At 32.2% G+C, this 8,222-nt stretch overlaps 1 pseudogene; it reads left to right on the top strand.

Annotated features, from left to right (window-relative positions):
• The first annotated feature begins 1,402 nt into the window (after window positions 1–1,402).
• On the top strand, window positions 1,403–6,217 carry LOC102583132 (uncharacterized; annotated as a pseudogene).
• The last annotated feature ends 2,005 nt before the right edge of the window (window positions 6,218–8,222 follow it).

The following is an 8,222-nucleotide window of genomic DNA, read 5'->3' as shown; positions in this document are numbered from 1 at the left end:
ACTTGCTTACTGTGATTAATTAAGAAAATTAATTATTTTCAAGTAATTATCTTAAATACTAATAATTAATTCAAAATTTTGAAATATAATTAATAGTTTCAACATGTCAGTTCTTGGCTATTAAATGAAAAGATTATGAGTATTATAGTCTTTAAAATATTTTTTATTATCAGCTTGCTTGGAAAAGATTGTTATTTCTGTTTTGTCATGTGGATTGTATCAACAATTTAAAATTAAAAAAACCACTCTTTTTAATTAAATTATACATTATGCCTTACTCAGTATTGAAATGCATGCATTAAATTTGTAGGGCCATTGAACTTTCTAATTTGACAAATGCACAAGATGCTCAACTCTTTTTTTTTTTTTAGTCTAATGATGATAGTTATTCTAATGTCTTTCATATAATTTCTCATTTGAATCACGTGAAAAGTAAATAATTTCTTCATTATACCTTTCATTTGAAAACTCAGATTATTATCACTGATTAAATTTAGTATTCCTTAAATTTAATATAATTAGGTCATTTAAAAAAATATAATTTATATTAATTCAAATTAAATAAATATATTTATTTTTAATTTGGTTCTTATACCAAATTATATTTTTATTCTAGCAAATTAAGAGAAAATTATTATTTTTTCTTAATATTGACTTTATGATTAAATAACTATATTAAATACTAATAGTCAAATTTAACTTTCAATGCATAATTAATAAAATTTATATATGATAAATAAATTTCTAATAAATATTTTCTTATGAGTTATGTCAAGTCAATATGGACCAAGTAAAACGAAATTGAAAGAGATATTTAGTAAGTCGGGTTCATAACTATATGTGATAAAATAAAATCTTTAAAGTTAAATGATTATTTTTTTAAATTTAAATTTAAATTATTAAAACATATATAATGATTTATTTTTTTAAAAAAATAAGATCATATAGCATTAAATGAAAAGGATAATAAATTCAACTTTTACAATGATAAGGTTGAAAAATATCTTACTCTTACTATATTCCTTAAATAATTAAGAGTTTAGACTTTAGTTAGGACATTAAAAATTATTCATTTTTATTTGAAAAATAAATAAATATACATATTTATCATGACATTTGTTGTTTTAACAAAGATATATATTAACAATTTCAATTTTTTATAACATTGGGACCGTGTCACGGGGCCATTTCCTCTAGTTCTTATAATATGACTCAAATTTATAACTAAGTACATTATAACATAATTATGGGAAAATTATGCTGATAAGTAAATGTATACTAGTTAATTAGCTAATATAACTATAGTTTGAATTAATTACGGATTGGAGCTTAATTTTAGCTGTAATACTGCCGTCTCCAACTTTGGTCTGCATCTGTGAAGGGTCAGCTTCCAAAAGATAGCATGGTTGCTCATCTCCCAGATATGAGGGCGTTACACACTTCCCCGCCGTCAAGATGTCACATTCCAACAAGTTTCACTCTTTCTTATTCCAGGTTCTTCATACAATCAACAACAACTTTAATTTCTTAAAATCTCCAACTTGGGTCTTTCCATTTTTGTGTTAATTGAGCTCATTTTTTGTTCATACTGCAGAAAATTGATGGTTAAAATGTCGATTCACTCAACCCCATCTGCTTCAGCAAAATCAATTGACACCATTGTTGTGTGTACTATCTTGTTCTCTTTATTAGCTGTTGATTATCACTTCTTATGATTTTCTTGGATTTGGTTTATCTAATTACTCGCTATGCTTCAATTTGTTCGTCTGATTTTCACTTAGACACGGAATTTAAGAATAGGACAGACAAAAATAAAGTCGGACAAACGAGGGGTTTAACTTTTTTTGTTGGGTGGTTGAAGCAGTTGGGTTGTGGGATGGTGGCATTGGACTACTTGGTTACTGTTGATTCTTATCCTAAGCCTGGTGATAAGATTCGTAGCACCAGCTTTCAGGTCTAATGATTTTTATCTGCTATTAATAAGAAAGAATGAGCTCAATTTTTTTATTTTTAATTGGAATTTCAATGGATAATTTTGCTCTGTATAGGTTCAGGGAGGTGGGAATATTGGGAACGCTATGACTTGTTCAGCTCGTTTGGGTTTAACTCCAAGAATTCTATCCAAAGTCTGAACATTATGTGGATTCTTGTTACCTATTCCTTTTTTTCCATTTCTGAGGCCTTTCCCACGAGGTAATGGTAAGGTCTGTGTATACTCTACCTTTGATTCTGCTGTTTTACTGCTCCTGCCACCGTTGAATCATTGATTGTCTTCCTTGATGTTCTTCTTAGTTATCCCTTCTTCTATCCATGTCCAACCCTTCCACAATTATGTGAATAATATTCTCTACATTTCCCACAATTTTTTTTTAGTAAGCCGTGGATGACTTTCAAGGGAAAAGAATACTGAACGAGCTAGAAGCTGATGGCATTGATACATATTTTATTGTGGTGAGTCAGCCACAGGTTAACTGTGAAAGTTTTTGTGCGTCTTACACTTTTCTCTTGTATGCGAGGATGATGTAGCTTACAGCACGCTATTCAGTCAATTAAAATTTTTGAAGCATCAAATTTTACCTCTTAACATCATATTATTACATATTTCAGGTGTCCAAAGGGGGCCATTCAACAATCTCTTATGTCATTGTTGACAGTCAAACGTCAGTACTCAGCTCGGTTTAATGCCATTTTAGTAAATGTTATATAGGCATTTGTTGAGCTTTCTCTTGGGTGATGAGATGGATGATTTATGAGTACTGTTTTTGCAAATTCATTACGTAGACATAGTCTTTTGATATACTATTTGATTTACTATTAGATGTCTAGATCAGCTACAATATTAAAACTATTCACACGGAATTCATCGTTTTAGAATATGCTATATGCTAGTAGACTCCAAATGTGGATAAGTATTTATTCATAAGTAATATGTCCTGTGACTTCTTTTTTCCCTCTCTTCTTTACTAATTCCTAAAGTACAAAAATGGCCTGTTGGCTACATTTCTGTTCGAAATTTCTTTCTGCCATATGCCAAGGGAAAAAAAAAGTCATTTCTATCTTTACTGCATGTTGGTCCGTATAATTGGACAGATGATCATTCTGTAACTTGTTCTGCTGAAGATGATTTTTGTTGTATGCTATCTCAGGAAAACACGAACTTCCATCTACACACCAGGGTATCCACCCATGGTAGCTGATGATTTTCCAGACTCGAGTTTGTCGTCTGCATTGGATGGTGTGAGGCTTGTCTCTACTAATGGAGTACTTCATGAAGCTGCTTTAGTTGTGGCCCAAGAGGTAATTTTCAATGGTCTTCCTTGTTATTTAATTCGAGCTTCTGTTTGCTAATAGAATGTATTTTCAATCAACTTCTGATCATATTTCTAGTTTTCCACTAAGCTCCGGCAGACCAAGAGCACTGGACAAATTTATGTTTCTAGCTTTTGTTCCTAATGCCTCAGGACTTGTTGATTATTTTCAGCTAAATGGAAAAACTGTATGCCTTTTGATCTCTAGTGCAGGCACATCAAAGGAGTATACCTATTATGATTGATGCAGAAAGAAAAATAGAAGGGTTGGATGAGCTTCTACACTTGGCAACCTACATTGTTTGCTCCACAAGATTTCCACAGGTAAGCTATTTAGTATTTACTCTGGTAGACTGACTTTCAATGATTTATTTGTTGCACATTTTGATTGGATTTCCATGGATCTACTATATAAGATTAGTATCGGTTGGCAAGTTTTAGTTTGTTTGGAAAATTAAATTTGTCATACTTTCTCTATTCTAGTGATGTGTTTGTCCAAAATATTTATATCAACTGTTGTGAATAAAATATCTTTTTTCCATTGTTATACCATGTAATCATGGAATAGAATTGATTTTGGTATAATATCTAATAGAAGTGAATGTCATCCTTTGCGTCCCGGTTCCATAATCGAGGGCCCCTTACAGTCTTTCAAAAGTTAAGCATGTGAAAATTGAATAAAGTCGTTTGTCTCTCAGATATGGACCGAGGCTCCTTCTATAGCAGGTGGACTAATTTCCATGCTTTTAAAGTTGCCAAGTACCAAATTTGTAATTGCTACATTGGGAGAAGATGGCTGCGTAATGCTAGAAAGAGCAGAAACTGGTATGCTAACATGCTGCTTCTTGGCACGAAAAATGCTTTGAGTACTTTATCTTGGCAAATGAAGCGTTCTGATAGACATAGAACCAGCCTTTGATTCATAACATGGATTTAGTATATTTGCAGGGGATATCCAACCTGAAGAAGTTGATATTGATGACTTGTTTGAAAAAATGAAGCAAAGTATTGATACTACCTCAACCCTTCCAACATGCAAAACCTCGGTACGTAGTTTGCCCTTCAGTTGTGAGATTTTCTTGCTCAATGCAGAAAGAAAGTTTGATGGTAATGCACATAAAAGTCAATTTCTACCTTGTAGTTAGACATTGTTTACACCGTAGGATGGAAACTATAGGACTTTATTTAAGTATATCCAGGCACATAAGAAGTGTTTGGAGCTTTGTTCTTGTACTTCATCAGTTTCAAAAGTCAATTGCTTATATATGGAGATGTCTATCTGGGTTGAGACATGTGTGAAATGTTTTCTTAATGTGCATCTCTTGTAGGTTAAAGATGAATAGTCCCCTCCTGTATTTGAGTATTCATGTAATTTATCGCTTTCAGATTAACAAACTTGGATTTTTTAATAGATCTCTTGATGCTTCTAAAGAAATTTAAGCTAGAGTAGTTAAAAGATTATTTGGTATTTGATAACTTAGCTCAAAATATATGTTTTCTTCCAGGATGTTGCAAAGCTGCACGCGAAAGGGATTGGGACTGTGTGTGGGAACAGCTGAAAAGATACCATCCTCGGAAATAGTTGATACAACTGGTGCTGGAGATGCATTTGTTGGAGCAGTTCTTTATTGTACGTGAAATTATAGTATAATTAGTATACTATGTGTCTTTTGTCAAACGCAGAGTGGCATCTCCGCTGTTCTCCCTATGCTTGTTGCTGCTAGGGATTTAAAGTGTCCTAACATTTCTTGTTTCAATTATGTTTCCATGATGTCCGTCTTGGTTCATTTAGTAGGCGAGTATCAAGAGACTGGATCATGCTGTTGTGTATTGTTATTTATGTCTTCATCTCATGGGTTTCCTTGATGTATTTGCAGCTCTCTGTGCCAATTTCCCACCTGAAAAGATGATGATGTATGCTTCTCAAGTGGTAAGTAAACATGAAATATACTCAATGTTAATGTTGGGCTTAAATTATAGAGGAAGGGTTGCATTACTGAAATGGTAAAAGTTAAACACTGTGAACAAGAGGTGGATGTAACATACTGTATCATGTTCATCTGAGCGCAGTACATTCGACGAAAATTACAACAAATAATAGATATGAACCCATAACTTTAAAGATATAATAGGTTCAATACTAAGAACCTTAAATATTGAACCATAAAACTTAAATCTTAGATACACCTCAGTCGTGAATCATTTATCAAAAAAAGAATGACTCTCGTTGTGAAATGATTGAACAATCATGAGCAATTTACTTATGATACTTAGTTGTCATTCATAAGAAAAAATATTTTTAATGAATTATGAGTTCAATCCTTCCTTTTTAGCAGAAAGACGAATATTCCTTGCTCATTATAAGAACCATCACTTATTCAAACTTTGTTTGGGGAAAATAGTTTTAATTTTCCCATCTCATGAAAAACGTTTTTTGCTTCGCTTTGCCTTATATTTATAGGGTATTTTAGTGCTAGGTTCTATAGAAATCGGAGATTACGGATTCTAGTCACAGAAATGATCTCTTGTAAAAATACAGGATAAAACTATGTATAATAGACTTTATGTAGTTCACTATTCTCAAACTCCTGCATATAAAAGGAGCTTAGTGCAATGAGCTATCGTATTATTTTAGGCAAAATATCTAAAGAGAAATTCATTTATGGATTGGCTTGCAGACAGCTATTGGGTGCAGAGCCTTGGGAGCAAGAGCTGGTCTTCCTCATCTGACTGATCCTCGCTTGTCACCCTTTTTAGCTTAGAAGACCATAGAGAAATTTGGACCATTTTAATTACTGGAATTCTCTTTTGTTATTATTCACTCAATTTATGTGATATAATTTGATTAAATACGAAATTTGTAAAACATGAGAAGTTTTGCAATGTTCCAAAACCTATTATCAAGATAAATGAATATTTAAATTGAAGTAAACATATTTGTGGATTTGTTGTCAAATACGTGAAATCCAACCTAGGTAAAATGTTGAGAGTATCATTATATATTTGTCAAATATAAAAATGTTTGTTTCATTCTTCTTTAAAACGGACCAAGGGCTTGTTTGGATTGTTTGAAAAAGAAGTGACTTTTATAAAGTACTCCGGGAACACTTTTTAAAGTGCTAAAACTTATTTATAAAAATAAATAATCATGTATTTGAATAAAAGTGCTCAGCTGAAAAACTAATATTAATGTATTTGATACACGACCGATATTTTTTACACTTTTTTTATATCCTTAAGCCTATTAGCATTATTATATGCTGTAGAAGTCGTCAATATGGGCTAGGCCCTTAGGGTCGGCATGGCTTAACCCATGATTTGATAGGGTTGGGCAACGATTTTGAAGCCCATTTAAGAAAAGAGCTTTTTAGCTCGGCCTAAATAAGCCTGCCGATTTGTGGGGCTTGAGAAATATGGATAGGGCCGGCCCGTGGGCTAAATAAAAATAAAATAGAGTATTAAAAATAACAAGAGTCTAAACTCAAAATCTGTTAAAATTTTGCAATATTACAATTTAAATATAAATTATGTTTATAAAATATGTACTACATAAAATAAAAATTGTATAAAATTTCTAGGGGATCACTACATAGGCCGTAACTTATGGAATGTTGTCATAGTTTTTGTGTTATATTATGATCCTTGGAAAACAATTAGGTTAATATTTCTATTTAGCTTTTTATGTTTTTACTTGAAATCAAACATAATAAATATTATAAAGATAATTTTATTTGTGGATTTGATTAACAAGTAGTAACACTAACACCATGTAATATTGTCTTGTCAATATTTATGATAAAATTTTAAAATTATAATTTAATTTTAAAAATTATAAAAAAAATATATACTTTTAAAAAAAAGGGTGGCCCGGCAAAGCCCGTAGCCCACGTACTTGTGGGCTGGGCCGACCATTTTTTGGCCCACACAAAAAATGGGCTAACCCGGCCTGGCCGGTAAAATTTCAAAGTCTATATGGGTTAGCCCGGATGGAGTGGGTCAGCCCATATTGACAGCTCTAGTAAACAACATGGATTGTGGTGCACTAGTGAGAGTGTTTCACTCTTAATCAAAGGTCTCGGGTTCGAGCCCTGGGTATGGAGAAAATCCTGTTGGGAATGCCACTCCTGAATGGGTCCTGTAGTGCGCGATTCGACGGATTTCGGAGCTCCAATGTGGGCTTCGAACACCGGGTTGAAAAACCAAAAATAAAAAATAAAGAAAAAAATGCTGAAGAGTAGTGTGGGTGAGAGAAAAATGAGAAAATACAAGGTGTCTCATTTCCACATGTTTATTTTATTATATAAACTCCCTATTCGTCACCCAAATTAAAAGATAAGGTGATATCTCTCTCCTTAGTCATTCCCCTAATGTGTAAATACTTCCAATTCAACAATTGAAACGTTTTTGCCCACATTCCCCTAATGTTTAGATAATGGAAAAAGTCATCATCATTCATCAATTAAAGTAATTCAGAAAATTTTTACTATGGGTGAGGCCCAACCAACCAAAGTTGGAAGAGGCTCCACCCATTTTTTGACATGTGGATCATGGGGCCCAAATTATTTGTTAAGGCTAAAAAATGAAACCAAAAGGAGAGAGAATGTAAAGTTTGAGTGGGAATTGCAAGATAATTGTGGGGCCCATATTGTACTTGTTTCATTTCCTTACTTTTTCTCTTTCCATTTTAATCTTTTCTTATACTTCTTTCTTTCTTACTTGCATTTTCTTTGTTTGCTTGCCAACTCTCTTTGTAATTTTATTTTAATAGAAAGAAACTTTAGAACTCATCGACGGATATATATATACATATATATATATATAATATAATAATAATATATCAGATGAAATTAAATTATTATTTTTTAAATAAATTCAAAGAGATTGAAGATAGTGAAACTAAAATAAATAAATTGA

This window comes from Solanum tuberosum, unplaced genomic scaffold, assembly GCF_000226075.1.
Source record: "Solanum tuberosum cultivar DM 1-3 516 R44 unplaced genomic scaffold, SolTub_3.0 scf00292, whole genome shotgun sequence".
Classification (NCBI taxonomy): domain Eukaryota; kingdom Viridiplantae; phylum Streptophyta; class Magnoliopsida; order Solanales; family Solanaceae; genus Solanum; species Solanum tuberosum.
This window is presented reverse-complemented; position numbering and strand designations above follow the sequence as displayed.